Raw genomic sequence first — 24,009 nt, forward strand, 5'->3', positions numbered from 1 at the left:
ACTCACCCTGCTTTCCTCTTTTCTTGCCAGGATATCATCTCGCAAAGGCAAGGAGCCCGCATCCTCTGGCACTCGGCATAAGACCACCGCTTCTAAGCGGAAGAGTGTGGGGACTAACTCTCCAACCCCCCGCGCAGGGAGACCCGGACCTGCCCGATTTGATCCTTCTGACTACGATGAGGAGCTCTTCCATAGTTTAGAGGCAGCAGCCAACTGGCCGGCCTTCCTGAAGAGGTCAGTAATGATGGAGAAGACCGTGGTAGTCGACGACTTCCACAAGGTTCAGCTCCGGGAGAGGCTTACAACACTAGGCTGGCAGTCCATCCTCCAGGTAGACTGTCCGTGCTACGAGCAGCTGGTTCGTAGATTCTACTGTAACCTGGAGGTTTCCTATCGGTACGGGGAGTATGCTATAGTCAACATGGTGAAGGGGGTGGACATCCAGCTGACCGTGGACACCTTGGCTAGCATTTTGGGCATCTCTGCAGCCGGGCACCGTTACTACAATCCTCCCAGGAGTAAGCCCCTGGGCCCATTCATGAGTTTGGAGACACCAGACTACATCTACAAGACCATCTGTGGCAGCAGCGCCCTTCCGGAGTCTGAGACATCCTTTTTCTTGGAGGTTCCTTTCTTTCTTTGGCTTTTAACTCTTTAAAGCTTTTACATTAACCCAATCCCATTTTCCTATTATAGATTCTACGGGATTCTAATAGTATGCTGTGAGTGGAGCAGAGCATCACGCTCTGATACCACCGTTGTCACACCTCAAGACCATGGAGCACCACACTTCTCACCCCGAGGATGGAGGATTCCCATAAGGCAGGATCCTCACTAGGATCTTCGAATTCTTCGGAGTGGACCTGAGTGGCGAGGAGGGGAAGACTCTGGTTTACCTGTGAATATTCCCATAATACTTGATACCCGAATTGTGATACAATAGTTATATACGTGTAGGCCCGAAGGCATGATATTTACACAATAAGAGTACAATTCACGTATCAAGTACATAAAAGAAATCATCAAAAATCAGAGTATACAACTCGGCTCGGTATCAAAGCCTAGAGCTCAGCTCGGTATCAAAGGTTAAGCCCAGCTCAGCTTCACAAGGTAGAGCTTGGCTCAGCATCAAAAGGGGAGCTCAGCTCGGCATCAGAACTGTGGTCCCGTAACACAACTCTCGCACGAGCAATCAGTGCCGTGCTCTAACTCCTCAGGGGCCCACCAGTCCTCTTCAGGGAACTCGACCGTGGGACCCACCACGTGCTCATCTAGTTGATGACCTGCAAAATCATCTAAAAGAGGTGCACACGTGGGATGAGCTCACTAGCTCAGTAAGTGGAAAGATGGACCACACAACAGTCCACACAACAAATCACAACCATATGCACTATAAGCTATGCATTACATTTTAATTCACATCCACCTAAGCAACATTACTAAGTCTTTGGTTTAGTGCTACTACAACCACAGTGCGCGTATACTCCGGGTATGAGCCGTGAACTCCATCCCGCGATACGCCCATAAGGCTGTCGGAGAAGGCCCACCGTGAGTACTTGGAAAAGTAAAAACATGCCGACCACCGGCTCTCAACAGAAAAGTAAATGACTAAAATTAAAGGTGCTGACTCCAGCAATTTAAAAGCAGTACGATTGGCCCTCTTGAATATACCACCGGGGTTGCCGACTGTCCTAATGACCCACCGGGCATTATGTCTAACCGCCACAGTGACCCGACAACCGCGACCACTGCTTCCCCCCAAATGGTAACCCAACACCTTAACCCCTGTTGGGAAGGGTCATAGCACGGGAAGGTGAAACTCCTAAACCGCATGCTCCTATATGACAATAGTACGATTGCATAGTGCCACCGCATCCCATACCACGGGCCACCAATGCACTCGTTTCCAAGCTGACTACAACATCTAGTCTATTTATGCATCATGCACAATGATGTCAACATTCATCACATAAGCATATCATCACTTGGCATTTAGAAAGTAAACACAACACACATGCATACAATGTGAGGATGACTAATCTACATAGCATTTTCATAATGGCATGGCTAGACTAGATACGATTAAATGAATGCCAAATAATGCCTTGAAACAAGGCCAAACGTCCTCTCCCCACTTACCTGTAGTGTACAAGGATTCACGCTCGGTACGGGTGAGATCCGGTGAGAGAAGCGTGAGATTTGGTGAACCTATTATGAGTGAGCGGGGTTAGTATTTCACCATTTTGGGATCAAGGTTAACACGATCCAATGACAAGATCATGTTTAGAATCCTAAAAGAAGGTCACACGTCCGATTTGGGTCCAATCGGACGTAAAAATTACATTCGGAGCCTCTCGGGTGGGTCGGACAGCCCACCTGTCTGACCCACCAGTCAGACCCACCGGTCTGGACCGGCGGGTAGGTTGGCCCGCCGGTCTGGCCCACTGATTGGGCCCAAGGCCCTATTAAGACCGACGAGCAGGGTGGCCCACCGGTCTGGCCCACCGGTTATGCTCGAGGGCCCTGCCCTCTCAGGCGGGTGCCCACAGGCAGGCCAGAAGGCCCACCAGTCTGGCCCACCGGTCTTGGCGGGAAACTGCTGTTTCTTTCCAAACTTCCCCCAACCTTTGGGGATTCAAATGGGGCTTTTCCAAACCCATCCTTCACTCATTCAACGTCTCATAAGATGGTTCTAACCTAGATCTAGGTTAGATTTAAGGAATGGGAAGCCATCTTACCTTCTTTGCTCAAGAACACCTTCAAAACCCCAAAATCACTTCAAATCCACAATGCTTCTCCAACCTTGTAAATACTTCTTCAAATCCTTCAAGATCAACACATAAATCATCTATTAAACCTTAGATTCATCATTTCAAAGGGGATTTACAATATCTCAAGAAACCCTACCCAAATCAAGGGTTTTACTTGGGTATGGTGAAAATTTAAGGAACCCAACCTTTGCTCACCTCTAAACGTAGATCTAGTGTTGGAGATCACTCTTCCGGCGTCGGAATGGGAAGATCAAGCCTCGGCACCGTTGGCATCCATCTCTTCTCCCTCTTCCTTCTCTTCTCCTCTTCTTTCCTTTCTTTTCTATCTCCTCTTTACTCTTCTCACCAACGTCTGAGTGTCATAAATGAGAAAAGAAAAGAAAATCATAAATGCTATATATACTTCTTAAATAACTAAGTAATTCACATGGGTGGGTCACTCAGGTGGGTGGATGCACCCACCTGTCCGCCCACTTGAGGGCCAAAACTTGGGATTTTAACAGAATTCGGCCCTCGGCACGAATCTCACTCTTGGCATACGATGTAATATACGTATGCACCTTAATATACGGCTACATACCTGCTTTATCCATACATGGCCTTATAATAGGTGCATGTACACGGCTTGGGTACACCCGTCTCTTCTGGCACTGGCTCGGACTTATCGGGCCAGCCGGTGTTTAAGGTCACCCTTGCCATCATAGTCCATAAGGAACCCGCTCTAACTCTCTCCGGTTCGGGTCCTGCATAGTTAAACCGGGTCAACCGTATAATCAGACCGGGTTTAAGAAGTAGGGTATTGCAAAGCATGTGTCTACAAGTAATACTCAATTTTGAAGCATATTGAGTCCAAACCAAGAACTCATTGAAAAAACCCTCACCACAACAAACTCCTCCTTAACATATGTGGATGTTGAGAGGCCAATTATACGAGGATCAATAACTTTAGAGGAATCTAAACAAACCCCACCATAACATTTGGTTCTTTTTGTTTCCCTAAACTGAACCTCATACCGTGTTCCATAAGTGCAATTCATTTAGGGATGATACCCCATCCTCAACCCCGTAGTCCACACGCATATTGCATATTCTTTGAGAACTATTATTTTCCTTAGGGCTGAGAGAAATTTAACTAAGACGTCTTTGTTGCTATTACCTTGATGCAATTTAAGAGTCTTTCTGTTGTTTTAAATTCTTTGGCTGTTTACATTACCTTTGCATAAGCTTTTTATTTGTCTCTGTTATGCAGGTTATATTCTTTGTTAATGATTGGTTTGCCTTAATTTATGTTTGATGGTCGATTGGTTGGTTTCCAAGTAGGATACAAGTGTTCTCATGGGAATACATATCTAAAGCTACAGCCCAATAGTTCAGTTAAATTGAGCATTCTCTCTCTCTCTCTCTCTCTCTATTTATGTACTCTATAAAAGGACGTACTTGTGTTGGTTGACAAACTTTACCATCTGAACCAAATGCCCCCATTAATTACTTAAATTACGACTAATGCCCCCATTTAACATCTCTCCATATTTAAAAAAAAAAAAATTCTCCATAATTCATAATTATCAATTGTCCATAATTATTTCCCTCTCCCTCTCTCTTCCCTAAACGTGGAGGAGAAAAATTAAATTCTCCCACACATAACATATCTCCATAATTATTTAAAAAAACAAATTCTCTCCCTAATTATCTCTCTCAATTTCTCTCTCTCTCTCTCTCTCTCTCTCTCACTCTCTTTTCCCCAATTTAAAACTTTACTAATTGAACAAATAGAATATATCTTAGAGTGCATTTGGGATGCGTAGGCTGCCATGAGAGAGAGAGAGAGAGAGAGAGAGAGAGAGAGAGAGAGAGAGCATGGATTGAATATTGAAGCATTAGAGTCCACGCAACATATAATAAGAAACATACAGAATGGGAGACTGATTTATACTATATATTGAAAAAAAAAAGACATTTAAATGTGGATGACCCAATTAGAGAAATTGGGTTTCTTTCGCTTCTTCTTCCCCACTCACTCTCTCTTCCCTAAACGTGGAGGAGAAAAATCCTCCCCCATTTAACATATCTCCATAATCTTCCCAATGCAACATCTGTCCATAATTATTTAAAAAAAAAATTTCTCCATAATTATCTCTTTCAATCTCTCTCTCTCTCACACTCTCTTCCCTAATTTAAAACATTACTAATTTAATCTCTTTATAATTATTTTATTTTCCAATAAATTCTCACTCTCTTCCCTAAACGTGGAGGAGAAAAATTCTCCCCCATTTAACATATCTCCATAATTATTTAAAAAAAATAAATTCTCTCTATAATTATCTCTCTCTCTCACACACTCTCTCTTCCCTAAACGTGGAGGAGAGAAATTCTCCCCATTTAACATATCTCTATAATTATTTAAAAAAAAAATTCTCTCCATAATTATCTCTCAATCTCTCTCACACACACTCTCTTCCCTAATCATGGAGGAGAGAAATTCTCCCCCATTTAACATCTCTCCATAATTATTTAAAAAAAAAGAATTCTCTCCACAATTATCTCTCTCATTCTCTTCTCTCTCTCACTCTCTCTTCCCTAAACGTGGAGGAGAGAAATTCTCCCCCTCCCCAGTTGTAACACCCATATTCACTCCTCTCTTAAAGTCACCATTCTCTCGCATTAATTATCACCTCTCATTCACATTCACAGAGATCCTCAAATGAATATATATTCAAGTGCTTGGATAGCTTGTAGCATTTCTTCTATAAAAGTACATACTTCTCGATTTTGGGAAAACTTTTCAATTGACTATAATAAACCTATTACAAAAATATATTACTCCTTGCTTTCTCAAAGAAGAATATGATCATGTCGCTTGGAGTTGAAACATTCTCTCTCTCGAACTGTCACTCACCTCCTAAGAGTTTCTCTGTAAAAAGACTCTCTTTCTCTCTTGAACCATTGCCCACCTCACCAAGAATCTTTTGTAAAATGACACCTCCCTCCCCACCACAAATATCTATCCTTTCGTCTTCCATTTAAAAAAAATAATAATAAAAAATAACAAGAGTCAATTCTTTCTACTCATCGCCCCTCTTCCCCCATTGTAGAATATAGCGCCCCTTAGAATTTATGGTGGATAGACGATTCCTTCAGGTTCCACCATCAAACACTTGCAAAGTAATTATTCTCTCTCTAACACACACATACCCCCCTTTCAGAATCTTTCTTCCCTCATGTCTATGTTATAAAGTCATGGATATACTTTAAATTTTCCTTATTTTGCTCTCTATTTTATGATGCAAGTCTTTTTTGTAGATAATTGATTTATATTTTTTCGTTTCTTTACTGACTGTGAAAAAGGACCCGGAGAAAAAGAATTTTAAGGAATTCATGGGAGTAAGGCCAGAAAAAGGTAAGTGTCACACCTCATCCAAGCACTTAACTCTCACTTTCTTAGAAGTTTATGTGCATATCCACCAACCTTCGGAATGACGCCCACTAAGCACTTAATTTCCAACAATTATATCCTTCCTAAACTCATAGAATGTATTTAAAAAGTATGGAGCACAATCAGGTCCTTGTTTCCACCCCTTTTATATTCTTATTGATTTTGTAGGGGATAATCACATATCTCTAGGCCAGCCTTAAGAATACTAAGGAGTTGACATTTGTACAACTTCCACAAATCCAAAATGTCTAGGTCCTTCCAAGGACCATATTTTTTAAGCAATAGTTCATTGAACTTAGAAAAGTGCCCCTTGGTTGATCAATTTTTTAAGCAATTTTGTTAATCAATTTATTAAGCAATTTAAACGTCTAGAGTCTCAATAAAAAATAATTGTATAACAAGCTTGAGATTAATGATTTAAGTGAGTTGTAGGAATCATGGAATTTGATATTAGAGATAAAATTCACTAATTCTGAGATTTGGGATAAATTCACTATTTTACGAGTCGACTTCATTCATCTGGTTTAAGAAACCAAAAACCACTTTATTGAAGGAGACACATCAGTTTCATATAGGTTAAAGCCTCAGGTCTTAACTAATCTTCGAGTAACAACAATCTTTGCATTGGCTTATAAGATGCGAAGAATACTACGTTTAACTTATCAATAGTTCTTCCACAATTATCCAGAAAATATAAAATCTATTAGCGCGCACAACATGGTTGGCAAGAATTCGGAGTAATTTTTTAAATTCTTGGAATTTTGAAAGTGCTTCTATTGCTTTCTTTTTTTGGTTTACATTACATAGATCACACCTTGTCATCTCCTAGACCAAATGAATTAAACAAAGTCAAAGAGAAAGTCTAATAGAGTATATAAGAAATGGAATCACAAAATCAATTCTCTATATCAAGAAGCAAATTGTAGTGGAAAAAGAAAACAGAAAAAAAATGGTTCAAAAAGGTTCAGGAAATGTTAAGACAACATTTGTTTTAATGAATTATTATGCTTACTTTTCTATAATATGCGTTACGCACGATTCTAGGTATATGGTTTAGAATAAGCAAATTTTTGAAATATGGTCTTACTTGGCCCATCCCAAGCAATCCCGTAAGAAAATTTACCTCTATATAATTTGGAAGACTCTCTCTTACACACACATAAGGCCACACGTGCATATTTGCTAGTATATATATATATATATCTTTGTGTTCAACAATTTTTGTGTGAGAACATAAGATATTCTACGCGATTGCTTGAAACTTGTTAGTTGAAAATTGAAAGGAGTTTTGTTCGTTTATCTCTTTTTCTTCTTTTCAGGTTCCTCTATTGGACCTAGTTGGTGCATCTCTAATGCTTGTAATAAATTCTGATTTATGAGGATGCATTGGTGTAACCTAAGACTAGTTTGTTGAGGAGTATCATAGTTTGTTTTAGTGGCTTGAAAGCTATTTTCGTGTCTTAGAAGATCTCGTGTCCAACTTATAGATTTATCATGTCCACTATTTTTCAATTCTAGCTACATTTATTTCGGAAAAAGGCAAAGTTGTTGGTGTTGATTTTTTTTCTTTATTGTGACATTTTTGGGATAAGACTGACGTAGAACTAAAGGACAAGAATGAAGCTGGAAAATCCCATCGTCTCCCTTTTATTCCTAAAGAAGAGGAGCTAAGTGATGAAGAGCCTGTGGAATCGTTGGAGGAACATTATAGGCCTAGGTGGTACGTTGTTTATGCCAAAGAAGATAGCAGGCTAAAATTTCTCTTGTGGGAAATGGAATTATGCCTTCCAAAGAGAAGAAGCATATTGATAAGCTAGGGGTAGAGGAAATGTGAATGCTAAGATGGATGTCTGGAAAAACTAGAAGGGATAAGGTAAGGAATAACCAAATTAGAGTGGCTCTGGGGGTTTCCTCAATTCCAAACAAGCTTCGAGAATGTTGTTCGAGGTGGTTTGGTCATATTCAAGGAAGGCCATTAGATGCACCGGTAATGAGGAGTGACTTGATTCAGACAGAAGGACCTAAGAGAGCTAGAGGCAGGCAAAAATTGACCATAGGAGAGGTTGTGACGAAAGATATGCACAAATTAGGCCTTGTCCCAAGTATGGTCTTGAATAGAGAAGATTAGAGGGCTAGAATCCAGGTAGCGGACCTGCTTTAGTTGTGTTCTACTTTTGTTGTTGGTGTTGTTTTTGTAATGAGGATCTAATAATTTGGAAAGTGTTATGTGAATTTTTTTTTTCTTTTTTCAATATTTAGTACCCCAAGTAGAGTTGAACTCATGATCTCTTAATTTTGAGGTGTTTGTTTTTGCCAACTGAGCAACCTCCTTGGGTTAAGTGCATAATATGATGTCCGATCAATTGGTTGTTTTTGGACATCAACTATTGAAGCAGTTTTTTTACCTATTTCACTACTTGTTCTACGAATCTGCTGGGTGCAGGTTAGATGTGATTGGTATTCAGTCTTCTACGTCGCCCAAAAATATGTTGACTTGCAATCTCATGGAACCAATCTGCAGAGTATTTCTCTTTTTCGCTTGCGCATGCGAAAGGTTATATTCCCATTGAAGCTTATACGAAATTTGATGTAATTGAAGTATCTTCCATTACCTGTTAGTCTGTTACTAAAAATTTTATCGATATGCTATAGTGTATTTATAAATTCTTATTATCTTAATTATTGTTATCAGAAAGGTGTTTACTACTGTTATTATGATTAATACTATTCCCCGAACCCCCTAGGCCTCCCCGGCTCTCCTAGCGCCCTCTTGATTTGTCGTCATTGTGCTTGGTTTTGCTCCCCCCTCTCGACTTGTCGGGCTTGTTCCTTCTAGGTTTTCCCTCCCCCATTTTCCCCCTGTATATTCTTCTTCTTTTGGTAATAAATATACAAAATATATATATATATATATGATTGACAATATTTACACTTTAGGCATGTAAAATCTGTAGCATTTATTCTAGTAGATATTTATGGGTACCAATAAACGAAGATCCTTGTTTAATCCTTACTAAAAGTAAACCAATGCAGCTTTTGTGGGCTCATGGGTTCGCATAAAACATGGGATATACAAAGGTGATTTAACGCTAGTATGTTCTGTGTTCTTTGGTAAACAGATTGCTAGGTTCCAATTTTCAAGTGGGTTTGGTACTAATGTTTTCTTCGTGAACTTTGTTTTCGTTGGTTGTATCTATCAATACTACACGTAAAGGAGCAATAGTAAAGCTTATCCCAATAATTGATCTACAAGCTAAGTCTCCTTGTTACAGAAATTAAATTTTGAGTTGGTCGTTGATAATTAAGAAATTAGCAGGACATGAACACATGATGTCTGTATTTTGAGGGGAAAGAAGCGACGAAATAATTTTGTGAGTCACTTTCTCTAAAAAGAGGGCTCGGCCCATGATCAGAAGACTGGATATGATCTGAGCCAACGATGTGGTTGTCTTAAGCCTCGTCATCAAGGTAAAAAGAATCACAATAATATATATAGAGCCCTTCCCAATCTAGCAAAGATCTTCCTTATCCAATCAGAATGCCCTTTCACAATTAAGAATAAATGTTGTGACCTAGGAAAGCCATAAGAAAAAATTGGCAAGCCAACCAATCCAACAAAAAACTGTGCTAGGAGTCCAATTTAATCTAGAATTTTGATTTCTAATTTAATCCATTGTCAAAATAGATTTTAGACCTCAGTCTAGTATATGATTGAGCCATTAAGAATTAGTTCTCTGCTTCACCTTATGGTTCTTGTTGATTAATGAATTATGATTTAGTTAATGAAATCAATAGACGCTTGTGTGTGTGTGCATGTGCGCACATGAATGTTGCTGAAATCCCAGGTCTGGCTTGGTGTATTAGTTCTTCTAGTGGATGCTTTCTTTTCCTTATTTATATTTTTAGGGAGGTTTTGGCCTTATCAGTCTTTGTTAGTACTCCCTACTCACTCGTTCTATTTGTATCAATATGAGATTTACTATTTAAAATTCTATTTGCATGCTAGTTGGAATCATTGTTTTAGGTTATGTCAAAATTTATGGAAGTAGTATTTGGGATCATGAGTCGTAGTTCCTAACTTGTTCCCAACTAATCAAAGATCCATTTCTTTCCTCTTTTGAGGATCCTGAGCACTGCCCTCTTGTTCATTTTTGATTTCTCTCTCCTATTAGCTAACCTTTTTCTTTTGTTTCTTTTTGAAGAGATTAGGTAAGGGACTGATACAGATCCTTGTTCCAAAACTAGAATCGGATTGTTTAGGGCCCAACCAATAGTGTAATTGTCAAAATATCAAACAATAATGGCAAATTCTTGTAAATAAACTAAAGTTTCCAAAGTAATTTCACTCTTGTAAATGGGCCAATGTCTTATGGTTTTACTTGGTAGCTAATGGAGAAGGACATGACAGGGATTAGATTTATTAAGCAGGGATAAATTAGGAATTGATAAAAATTAAAGGCAGCAAGTAAATAGTAAGAGAAAGGAGGGGCAATGATATGAGAATAAAAACAAAAGAAAGACTTGAACACAAAAGACAAAGACAAAAAGGCAAAACTGAGTTTTAAGAAAGGGAAGAAGTCATGTATGAGGTTGAGAGGGGTAAATCTTAGAATGGACAAAACTTAGTGGCAAGGGGTAAATACTAAGGAGAGAAAGGATAATATGAATGGTGGGGGAAGAAGTCATGTATGAGTTTGAGCAACAATACTCCCTCATGCAAGATTAATTCCGGCTGAAGTTTCAGGGAACCATTCCACACCCACTAAGCTGTTAATGAATCAATAGACACCCATATCGGCTTCCCGAAACCAGGTAATACCATATCGTGTATTGCTTTAAAGGGATACTTATATCGTGTATTGGTAGGTTAAGTTAATTTATAATAATTTTCTTGATGATTTTGTAGTTAAATGTGAGCATCTTTCTGAGGTTTGTGTGAAGACCTACAAAGTGTTTTAGGTATATCTTATATTTTGGATTATTTCTGTTCTATATTTCTTTACTGATAGGCTTTTTGTCTATGTTCTCATTCTATCTATTTCCATCTTCTGAAAGCAGGGATCTTGCTTCCAATGCACATATTTAAAATCAAATTTGGTCGATAGGTGCGGACATTTTCTCCATGATTCTGTGGTTAAATGTGAGCATCTATAACCTTTTGCTTTTTCTACAATGATGATGCATGCTTAAAGTCTTGAAAATGCCCCCGAACTACCCCTACTCTTAGGGTTAATTTGAGTAATAAGGTAAGGGACATAACCCACAAGGGGTAGGTACTAACCAACCTAAACAGGGGCTGATTGGGCTCAAAATACCCCAACCGATGGGATACAACCGGCTGGCCACTTGCCCAACTGGTGAGAGAGAATCTGCAGAAATTTTTGCACTCTCAGAGGCTGTTGTGCCGATTTCCTTGGGTCGGGCTGCCCATGGCCGATGGATATTGGCCTTGGCAACATAAGGAAGGTTCTCCAAGGCCTCTAGGGTCCTTTTACAGCCCCCAAAACTCCCAATTACATGAATTAAAAATCTGCACTAAGGAATTCCTTAATTTTCTTACCTAGGATGGAAATTTCAGCCCTGGAAGCATGTTCCCAGGCTTGTGGAGCTCAATCCCAATTTATGTGTGGCTGCAGGGACTTCGAGAACATTGGACAGCAAGAATTAATCATCAATTTAACATGTACAATGGTAATCAACCCAAGAAACCAGCCCAATTCATATGCATGCAGTCCAGGGTTCCCTCTTTGGGTGGCTGCATGCTTAAGACTTGGTTGAAATACCATTTACATCAATAAAACCTACTGTACAGTAGTGTAGAGAGATGAAGTTTACCTCTCTAAACAGGTACAGAAGCAGGTCAACATGTGCAGTTGGATTTCAATAGGATTTCAGCTTGGACAGCACCTGGCACCTCTCATCTTGGCTTGCATGCACCCTTTTCTACAGCAACAGCAGCATCATCATCTCAATACCACAAATATGAAGGCACAGAAGGAGCAGCAGGAAGCATGTAGCTGCAGCCCTAAGAAAATATATGAACGGCCGCCCTTCTCTCATTCTTTTCTTCTTCTTCTTCTTCTTCTTCCCTTTTCTTTTTTTCTTCTCTGCTGCTTTCTGTTCTCGGCAGTAACGGAGAGGCATTAGCTGACCTTGCTCCCCCCCATTTTATTAAACCAAAACTGACCTTAGGGTCTGTTTGGTTTTGCTTTTTAAGAAAAACTTATTTTTTTTCTATAATTATTTAAAATCATATAACTAATGGTAGGCTCAGTGGTTCCACATACAACCTGATGCATTTGAACCCCTAAATATGCTCCTAAGCATGCTAGGAATAGGTGGAAATACCACGTATAGTAGTGGGACCCACAGAGGAAAAATCCCATTTCTCGGCATTTTGCTATCCGAACCGGCTAGCTCGTTGGCAATAGGGTATCCCACTGGTTTGCCCATTTTAACTCATTCATTGTCCTAACTTTTGGGTCTTAAGGCTACCCAATGTAGGACTGGTCCCACTCCCTATCCCCAGCTAATATCTGAGCCGTCCTCCCGCTCCCCTGTAGTGTACGCGTGGATAGGATTTCCTGGAGCCCTTCTTTCAATGGCCACTTCTTCTCTAACTCTACCTAGAACCTTATTTGTACCATTGCCTCAGGAGTCCCTTGGCACAATGTTACTTGGTTCAAAGGTCACATTCCCATCATAAAGCGGAGGCTAACATAGACGCTCTTATGCTGATGGGGTAAATTATGTTTAAGCTCAGCCTTTTGTAGATTTTACTTATTTTTGCAAGTAATGCACATTTGGACTGTACTTTGTTTTTTTTAAATAAATTTTTCTATATAGAATATTATTATTGCATATGTATTGTAAATTAAAATTTCTGTAGATGCTTAGTTATGTTCAGCGTGGTGGTTTGCAGTACTGTCTATGAGTAATAAAAAAGAAAAATGAGCAACCCAATGCACAAGGATCCTGCTATAGCATGCTCTCGGAGTGCCAAATGTACGCCGCCTTACGGGCCTTCTTTGCAAGATAGGCTGTTTCGAAGTTTTTAACTTATGACCAACATGTGCAGGTACTAAAGTTTTTATTACTTACTTTTCATACCTATTGAAAGCTGAATCTGAATTTTAAAATATAATCATGTGCTTGAAAAGAGAAATTTTACAACATAAGTTTTTCCCTCATGTCCCATTGAAGTTTGCACTAACTGGAATTTTTAAGTTGATTGTTTTTCTTTTAGTGCTTCATCATCACAGTGTATTCAACTGTCATGAAAAAATTTTCATCTGGAATTGATTCACAGCCCTGTCAGGTGAATTAAACTTCTTTATTACAAACAAAAGGTTGACTATTCCTCTTCTCTTATTTGGGCTGCTCTGGTTTTTGATCTCATGAATGCTCGAGGAAAATGTGAGTCTTCCTCTTTTTCATTTTCTTATTATTTTATTGTAAATAGAATCCAGATAAGTCATCACTCACTATCAATTTTCTCCAGTACGATTGATGTGAAAAGGATCTGATGATCGAGGTCTTTCATTGAGGAGCCTTTGTTCTCTGCTATTGGAACCGTTGGTATCAAGTTTGAAGGACAACAATAGTTATGCGAGGTTGATGGCTCTAAATCTTGATGAGTTTGAAAGCCATAATTGGAACAACCTAAATTTAAAACCTCCTCAGCTTTAATGATAGAATTTGATTGAGAAAAGTAAAGGGAGGAATGAGAAGTAGAAATTCAAGGTAAACAGGTGCATAAGTATGTACAATTGTGTGGATAAGAAAGTAGATAAGGGTGAAGGATAGGTAAGATGAGAGAGTGGTCTACAGGTGTGGGGAAGAGTTTCACATAAGGTGGACTACTCTAGGCAGAAGGTAGGATAGCAGGGAAGCTAGTTGAACCAAGCCGGTTGCAGTGGCAGAATACCCAGAAATTGCATTTTTCCTTTGAGGGCCCCAATGTTTTGATGGGATAGACTCTAGCTAACCGGCCAGCCTGTTGCAGTGGCAGAATGCCCAGAAATTGCATTTTTCCTATGTGGGCCCCACTATTTTGTAGGGTAATTCTACACATTCTTACCATGGATTGGGGCATGAATAAGGGGGTCATAATGCGACTAGTTTCATGTTAAACTTTAATTTGTATAGTGAGTTATTTAAGTTTAATTACTTAAGAAAAATAGGTTTTAACAACGAAATACTTTTCCAAATAGACCCTAAGGTCTGTTTAGCTATATAAAAGGGGAAGATAAGTTACTGCCTCATTCGAGGGAAAACATAAAGGAGAAAGAAAAGAGAAGGAAAGGAGGAGAGAAGGAAGAAGAAAGGAAGAAAGAGGGAGTGTTGTTGTTCCTCTCTGTTGCACTCTCTACTACTACTGCTGCTGCACTCTACTGTTACTACTGCTGCTGCTGTATCTGCACTCTCAGATACTGCCAGTAGTGAAAGGATGTTGCCAGAAGGTGCTCCATCATTGGAGAAAGGAATCCGTAGCTGCATAGCTACATGTGGATTGCTTGTACACGCCCAGGAACTTCAATAGGTAATTACCTAAACCCAATTGTAACCCAATTAACTGTGGTGTTATCCCAGAAACCCTAAACTATGGGGATTTTTATAATTTAAATAAATTAATTGCAATGGGTGCTGCGAGTTGCTCCTACATGACACTAATTTTGCCTAGGGGTAGGCAGGAAATTTAGTTGGAATACCCAGGGTGTAAATTGGGTAAAAAGAGACCTTATTGATTTAATACAGTGCTCAGAGACCCAATTTAAATTGGGAAATGCATTCTAAAGGTGTAGGGAATTTATTTGAAGTTGGTATAATATAATACATCTATTGGGAACTACCCGACACAGTTCTCCCGAGAGAGACAGGGTTGTTGGGCTGAAAAAGGCCTATTATGCCAGGGGAACTGCCCAGCCGGTAGACGTCTAAGCAGCCTACATTAAGGCTCTTATCAGGTTTTCAAAATGATTCAAAATGTTTTTTTTTTTGTTTTTCTCTTCGATTGCAGTGAGTGTGATATTAATGTTATCATTGGCATGGAGGAGAGTGACATATTCCAGGTAGTCAAATTTAGTTTATTTGCCTCTCTCTCTCTCTAACCCTTGCAGTTTGTGTCTACCTTTAGTTGTTTAGATACTAAAAGTTAGCGATAGGGGATTAGGAAATATGACTTTTGAGCAGGTGAATTTGAGAAGCGGATTTGGTGACAGAAATTTTAACCCTTTAGATCACAACATGGTTTACTACCCACTCTGACCGAGTTCTTTGGGCATGATTCCGTACAACAGTTCGGTGGAAGAACTTGAGGACATCATTAGGGAAACACACCGGGTGCTGTAGCTAATCGTGTAGCCCTAAAAGCATGTGTACAAGCTGATAATGAGGGATGCGATCTTGCTCACAAAGGTAATGAAATTATCCTTAAGGAGACCATATCCACAAATGAAGCTGTTAGTGTTTTTTTTCATTTTGTCCATTTTTGGTACAATTTTTTGTTTTCACGAGCTTTTCGTCTTTCTCTAAAATAGATAGTTAGATGCAAATTTAAATTCCTAAATAACTCTATTGTTTATTCTTGTATTTCAGGATCAGTCGGGGGGTTATTATGCAACTGCACTAAGGCACCCTTTTTATCTTTGACGAAAACCAACTAGAGAGTAGTTATTGCTTATGTGCTAAGTTCAAAATTCTTTGAGAAATTGAAGCATTTGAAGCATGCTTTAATGTTGTATGTTAAACCAGAGATTTGGTATGGGTTTAATAATCTCAGTTCTTATTCTGAAACTTTTATTTTTGGGTTTTGTAGGATGATGGACCAAGGCCCCCAGGCTTCCAGGATTCCTTGTCATCGCCTAAAGCAAGTCCGTCATCCCCAAAATCTTCTCCCCTAAAAAACTATGGGTAGTAATGGGCTACTCTCATGATTGTTGTTTAACTTCTAATTTCATTGCTTAAATGTAGCCAACACCAATTTCCAAGGAGATAGAGATGGAACATTCTCCATTGGGCAAACTGTGAGAATCAGAGTTGGTCCTTTAAAGGATTACTTGTGTCAGATCATTGCCATCTACTGCAATATTGTTATTATTATTCTTGGTTTTCTACTGAAGATTGCTTTAAAGGTTACTTATATCGTTTATGGGTAGGTTAAGTTTATTTATAATAATTTTCTTAATGATTTTGTAGTTAAATGTGAGCATCTTTCTGAGGTTCATGTGAAGACTTGCAAAGTGTTTCAGGTATATCTTATGTATTGGATTATTTATGTTATGTATTTCTTTACTGATAGGCTTTTTGTCTATACTCTCATTCAATCTATTTCCATCTTCTTAAAGTAGGGATCTTGCTTCCAATGCACATATTTAAAATCAAATTTGGTCGACAGGTATGGATATTTTCTCCATGATTCTGTGGTTAAATGTGAGCATCTAACTACCCCTTTTGTTTTTTCTGCAATGATGATGCATGCTTAAAGTCTTGGAAATGCCCCCAGACTACCCCTACCCATAGGGTTAATTTGAGCAATAAGGTAAGGGACATAACCTATATGGAGTAGGGTACTAACCAATGAAAACTGGAGCTGATTGGGCTCAAAATACCCCAACCAGTGGGAGACAACGGGCTGGCCAGTTGCCCAACAGGTAGGAGAGAATCTCCTGAAATTTTTGCACTCTCAGAGGCTGTTTTGCAGATTTCCTTGGGTTGGGCTGCCTATAGCAGATGGGTATTGGCCTTGGCATCTTGAGGGAGGTTCCATGAGGTCTCTGTGGTCCTTTTACAGCCACAAAAACTCCCAATTACATGAATTAAAGTTCGGCCTTAAGAAATTCCTTAATTTTCTTACCTAGGATGGCAATTTTATCCCTGGAGGCATGTTCCAGGGCCTGTGGAGCTCTATCTCAATTAATGGGTGGCTGCAAGGACTTGTCATAGGTCTATATACAACCAAGAATATATGGACAGCAAGAATTAATCATCAATTTAAGATGTACAATTGGAATCAACCCAAGAAACTAGCCCAATTCATATGCATGCAGTCCTGGGTTCCCTCTTTGGGTGGCTGCATGCATGCTTAAGACTTGGTTGAAATACCATTTACATCAATATGACCTACTGTACAGCAGTGTAAAGAGATGAAGTTTACTGCTCGTAACAGGTACAACAGCAGGTAAACATGCTGTAGGATTTCAATAGGATTTCAGCTTGGACAACACCTTGCACCTCTCATCTTGGGTTGCATGCATCCTTATCTACAGCAGCAGCAGCAGCATCATCTCAATACCACAAATAAGAGGGCACAGCAGGAGCAGCAGGAAGCATGTAGCTGCAGCCCCAAGAAAATATATTAACAGCCTCCCTTATTTGCTTCTCTTTTTCTTCTCCTTCTGCTTCTTGCAGCAGGAAGCATGTGTCTGCAAGTAATACTATATTTTGAAGCTTATTGAGTCCAAACCAAGAACTCATTGAAAAACCCCTCACCACAACAAACTCCTCCTTAACATATGTGGATGCTGAGAGGCCAATTATACGAGGATCAATAACTTTAGAGGAATCTAAACAAACCCCTCCATAACATTTGGTTCTATTTGTTTCCCTAAACTGAACCTCATACCGTGTTCCATAAGTGCATTTCATTTAGGGATGATACCCCATCCTCAACCCGTAGTCCACACCCATATTGCATATTCTTTGAAAACTATTATTTTCCTTAGGGCTAAGGAAAATCTGACTAAGATGTCTTTGTTGCTATTATCTTGATGCAATTTAAGAGTCTTTCTGTTGTTTTAAATTCTTTGGTTGTTTACATAACCTTTGCATAAGCTCTTTATTTGTCTCTGTTATGCATGTTATGTTCTTTGTTAATGATTGGTTTGCCTTAATTTATGTTTGATGGTCGATTGGTTGGTTTCCAAGCAGGATACAAGTGTTCTCATGGGAATACATATCTAAAGTTACAACCCAATTGTTCAGTTAAATTGAGCATTCTCTCTCTATTTATGTACTCTATAAAAGGACGTACTTGTGTTTTTTGACAAACTTTACCATCTGAACCAAATGCCCCCATTAATTACTTAAATTACGACTAATGCCCCCATTTAACATCTCTCCATATTTAAAAAAAAAAAATTTCTCCATAATTCATAATTATCTACTATCCATAATTATTTCCCTCTCCCTCTCTCTCTCTCTCTCTCTCTCTCTCTCTCTCTCTCTCTCTCTCTCTCTCTCTCTCTCTCTATTTGTGTACTCTATAAAAGGACGTACTTGTGTTTTTTGACAAACTTTACCTTCTGAACCAAATGCCCCCATTAATTACTTAAATTACGACTAATGCCCCCATTTAACATCTCTCCATATTTAAAAAAAAAAATTTCTCCATAATTCATAATTATCTACTATCCATAATTATTTCCCTCTCCCTCTCTCTCTCTCTCTCTCTCTCTCTCTCTCTCTCTCTCCTAAATGTGGAGGAGAAAAATTAAATTCTCCCCCACATAACATATCTCCATAATTATTTTAAAAAAAAAATTCTCTCCATAATTATCTCTCTCTCTCTCTCTCTCTTCCCCAATTTAAAACTTTACTAATTGAACAAATAGAATATATCTTAGAGTGCATACGTGATGCGTAGGCTGCCATGAGAGAGAGAGAGAGAGAGAGAGAGAGAGAGAGCATGGATTGAATATTGAAGCATTAGAGTCCATGCAACATATAACAAGAAACATACAGAATGGGAGACTGATTTATATTATATATTGAAAAAAAATTTAAATGTGGATGACCCCATTAGAGAAATTGGGTTTCTTTCGCTTCTTCTTCCCCACTCACACTCTCTTCCCTAAACGTGGAGGAGAAAAATTCTCCCCCATTTAACATATCTCCATAATTATTTAAAAAAAAATAAATTAATTATCTCTCTTAATCTCTCTCTCTCACACACTCTCTCTTCCCTAAACGTGGAGGAGAGAAATTCTCCCCCTCCCCACTTGTAACACCCATATTCACTCCTCTCTTAAAGTCACCATTCTCTCGCATTAATTATCACCTCACATTCACATTCACAGAGATCCTCAAATGAATATATATTCAAGTGCTTGGATAGCTTGAGGCAGTTCTTCTATAAAAGTACATACTTCTCGATTTTGGGAAAACTTTTCAATTGACTATAATAAACCTATTACAAAAATATATCACTTTTTTCTTTCTTAAAGAAGAATATCATCATGTTGCTTGGAGTTGAAACCTTCTCTCTCTTGAACCGTCACTCACCTCCTAAGAGTTTCTCTGTAAAAAGACTCTCTCTCTCTTAAACCATCGCCCACCTCACCAAGAATCTTTTGTAAAATGACACCTCCCTCCCCACCACAAATATCTGTCCTTTCATCTTCCATTTAAAAAATAAAAAATAAAAAGAAAAATAACAAGAGTCGATTCTTTCTACTCATAGCCCTTCTTCCCCCATTGTAGAATATAGCGCCCATTAGAAATTATGGTGGATAGACGATTCCTTCAGGTTCCACCATCAAACACTTGCAAATTAATTTTTCTCTCTATAACACACACGTACCCATTTCAGAATCTTTCTTCTCTCATGTCTATGTTATAAAGTCATGGATATACTTTAAATTTTCCTTATTTTGCTCTCTATTTTATGATGCAGGTCTTTTTTTATTGACAATTGATATATATTTTTTCGTTTCTTTACTGACTATGAAAAAGGACCCGGAGAAAAAGAATTTTAAGGAATTCATGCGACTAAGGCCAGAAAAAGGTAAGTGTCGCACCTCATCCAGGCACTTAACTCTCACTTTCTTAGAAGTTTATGTGCATATCCACCAACCTTAGGAATGACGCCCACCAAGCACTTAATTTCCAACAATTATATCCTTCATAAACTCATAGAATGTATTTAAAAAGTATGGAGCACAATCAGGTCCTTGTTTCCACCCCTTTTATATTCTTATTGATTTTGTAGGGGATAATCACATATCTCTAGGCCGGCCTTAAGAATACTAAGGAGTTGGCATTTGTACAACTTCCACAAATCCAGAATGTCTAGGTCCTTCCAAGGACCATCTTTTTTAAGCAATAGTTCATTGACCTTAGAAAAGTGCCCCTTGGTTGATCAAGTTATTAAGCAATTTTGTTAATCAATTTATTAAGAAATTTCAACTTATAGGGTCTCAATAAAAAATAATTGTATAGCAAGCTAGAGATTAATAATTTAAGTGAGTTGTAGGAATCATGGAATTGGATATTAGAGATAAAATTCACTAATTCTGAGATTTGGGATAAATTCACTATTTTACGAGTCGACTTAATTCATCTGGTTTAAGAAACCACAAACCACTTTATTGAAGGAGACACATCAGTTTCATATAGGTTAAAGCCTCAGGTATTAACTCCTCTTTGAGTAACAACAATCTTTGCATTGGCTTATAAAATGCGAAGAATACTATGTTAACATATCAATAGTTCTTCCACAATTATCCAAAAAATATTAAATCTATTAGCGCGCACTACATGGTTGGCAAGAATTCGGAGTAATTTTTAAAATTCTTGGAATTTTGAAAGTACTTCTATCGCTTTTTTTTTTTTACATTACATAGATCACACCTTGTCATCTCCTAAACCAAATGAATTAAACAAAGTCAAAGAGAATGTCTAATAGAGTATATAAGAAATGGAATCACAAAATCAATTCTCTATATCAAGAAGAAAATTGTAGTGGAAAAAGAAAACAGAAAAAAATGGTTCAAAAAGGTTCAGGAAATGTTAAGACAACATTTGTTTTAATGAATTATTATGCTTACTTTTCTATAATATGCGTTACGCACGATTCTAGGTATATGGTTTAGAATAAGCAAATTTTTGAAATATGGTCTTACTTGGCCCATCCCAAGCATCCCGTAAGACAATTTGCCTCTATATAATTTGGAAGACTCTCTCTTACACACACTTAAGGCCACACGTGCATATTTGCTAGTATATATCTATCTTTGTGTTCAACAATTTTTGTGTGAGAACATAAGATATTCTATGCGATTGCTTGAAACTTGTTAGTTGAAAATTGAAAGGAGTTTTGTTTGTTTATCTCTTTTTCTTCTTTTCATGTTCCTCTATTGGCACTAGTTGGTGCATCTCTAATGCTTGTAATAAATTCTGATTTATGAGGATGCATTGGTGTAACCTAAGCCTAGTTTGTTGAGGAGTATCATAGTTTGTTTTAGTGACTTGAAAGCTATTTTCGTGTCTTAGAAGATCTAGTGTCCAACTTGTAGAGATATCATGTCCACTATTTTTCAATTCTGGCTGCATTTATTTCGGAAAAGGCTAAGTTGTTGGTGTTGATTTTTTTTCTTTATTGTGACATTTTTGGGATAAGACTGACGTAGAACTAAAGGACAAGATTGAAGCTGAAAAATCCCATCGGCTCCCTTTTATTCCTAAAGAAGAGGGGCTAAGTCATGAAGAGCCTGTGGAATCGTTGGAGGAACATTATAGGCCTAGATGGTAAGTTGTTTATGCCAAAGAAGATTAGGAGGCTAAAATTTCTCTTGTGGGAAATTGAATTATGCCTTCCAATGAGAAGCAACATATTGATAAGCTAGGGGTAGAGGAAATGAGAATTCCAAGATAGATGTTTGGAAAAACTAGAAGGGATAAGGTAAGAAATGACCAAATTAGAGTGGCTCTGGGGGTTGCCTCAATTCCTAACAAGCTTCGAGAATGTTGTTCGAGGTGGTTTGGTCATATTCAACGAAGGCCATTAGATGCTTCGGTAAGGAGGAGTGACTTGATTCAAACAGAAGGACCCAAGAGAGCTAGAGGCAGGCAAAAAATGACCATAGGAGAGGTTGTGGTGAAAGATATGCACAAATTAGGCCTTGTCCCAATTATGGTCTTGAATAGAGAAGATTGGAGGGCTAGAATCCAAGTAGCGGACCCTCTTTAGTTGCGTTCTACTTCGTTAGTGATTACTAATCTGTTTCCTTTAACACCTTCCCTTTATTTTTTTTCCTTTGGCTTTGCTTGGATCCATGTAGCTGACCCCATTAAGTTGGGATAAGGCTTTGTTTTTGTTGGTGTTGTTTATGTAATGAGGATCTAATAATTTGGAAAGTGTTAAGTGAGTTTTTTTTTTTCTTTTTTCAATAGTTAGCACCCCAAGTAGAGTTGAACTCATTACCTAGTAGTCTGTTGCTAAAATTTGTATCGATATGCTATAGTGTATTTATAGATTCTTATTATCTTAATTATTGTTATTAGAAAGCTGTTGACTACTGTTATTATTATTAGTACTGTTCCACGAACCCCCTAGGCCTCCCCGGCTCTCCTAGCCCCCTCTTGATTTGTCGTTATTGTGCTTGGTTTTGCTCCCCCCCTCGGTACTTGTCGGGCTTGTTCCTTCTAGGATTTTCCTCCCCCATTTTCCCCCTGCATATTCTTCTTCTTTTGGGAATAAATATTCAAAATATATATCTATATATATATATGATTGACAATATTTACACTTTAGGCATGTAAAATCTGTAGTATTTATTCTTGCAGATATTCACGCGTACCAATAAACGAAGATCCTCGTTTAATCCTTACTAGAAGTAAACCAATACAGTTTTGTGGGCTCATGGGTTCGCATAAAACATGGGATATACAAAGGTGATTTAACGCTAGTATGTTCTATGTTCTTTTGTAAACAGATTGCTAGGTTCCAATTTTCAAGTGGGTTTAGTATTAATGTTTTCTTCGTCAACTTTGTTTTCATTGGTTGTATCTATCAATACTACACGTAAAGGAGCAATAGTAAAGCTTATCCCAATAATTGATCTACAAGCTAAGTCTCCTTGTTACAGAAATTAAATTTTGAATTGGTCGTTGATAGTTAAGAAATTAGCAATACATGAGCACATGATGTCTGTATTTTGAGAGGAAAGAAGTGACGAAATAATTTTGTGAGTCACTTTCTCTAAAAAGAGGGCTTGGCCCATGATCAGAAGACTGGATATGATCTGAGCCAACGATGTGGTTGTCTTAAGCCTCGTCATCAAGGTAAGAAGAATCATAATAATATATATAGAGCCCTTCCCAATCTAGCAAAGATCTTCCATATCCAATCAGAATGCCCTTTCACAATTAAGAATAAATGCTGTGACCTAAGAAAGCCATAAGAAAAAATTGGCAAGCCAACTAATCCAACAAAAAACTGTACTAGGAGTCCAATTTAATCTAGAATTTTGATTTCTAATTTAATCCATTGTCTAAATAGATTTTAGACCTTAGTCTAGTATATGATTAAGCCATTTAGGATTAGTTCTCTTCTTCACCATATGGTTCTTGTTGTTTAATGAATTGTGATTTAGTTAATGATATCAATGGACGCTTGTGTGTGTGCATGTGCGCACATGAGTGTTGCTGAAATCCCAGGTCTGGCTTGGTGTATTAGTTCTTCTGGTGGATGCTTTCTTTTCCTTATTTATATTTTTAGGGAGGTTTTGGTCTTATCAGTCTTTGTTAGTACTCCCTACTCACTCGTTCTATTTGTATCAATATGAGATTTACTATTTAAAATTCTGTTTGCATGCTAGTTGGAATCATTGTTTTAGGTTATGTCAAAATTTATGGAAGTAGTATTCGGGATCATGAGTCGTAGTTCCTAACTTGTTCCCAACTAATCAAAGATCCATTTCTTTCCTCTTTTGAGGATCCTGGGCACTGCCTTGTTGTTCATTTCTTATTTCTCTCTCCTAGCTAACCTTTTTCTTTTGTTTCTTTTTGAAGAGATTAGGCAAGGGG

At 38.3% G+C, this 24,009-nt stretch overlaps 1 long non-coding RNA gene across 3 annotated transcripts; it reads left to right on the forward strand.

Annotated features, from left to right (window-relative positions):
- Nucleotides 1–14,988: 14,988 nt before the first annotated feature.
- Nucleotides 14,989–18,004, forward strand: LOC122088058. Of its 3 annotated transcripts, XR_006142961.1 has the most exons (5): nucleotides 14,989–15,621; nucleotides 15,802–16,141; nucleotides 16,177–16,454; nucleotides 16,551–16,600; nucleotides 17,372–18,004. It is a non-coding gene; the product is annotated as an uncharacterized LOC122088058 (long non-coding RNA). The 3 variants fall into 3 exon arrangements; XR_006142960.1 differs by having other exon boundaries at nucleotides 14,989–16,141; XR_006142962.1 differs by having other exon boundaries at nucleotides 14,989–16,141; nucleotides 16,554–16,600.
- Nucleotides 18,005–24,009: the final 6,005 nt, after the last annotated feature.

The sequence above is a fragment of the Macadamia integrifolia genome, chromosome 9 (genome assembly GCF_013358625.1).
Source record: "Macadamia integrifolia cultivar HAES 741 chromosome 9, SCU_Mint_v3, whole genome shotgun sequence".
Taxonomy (NCBI): domain Eukaryota; kingdom Viridiplantae; phylum Streptophyta; class Magnoliopsida; order Proteales; family Proteaceae; genus Macadamia; species Macadamia integrifolia.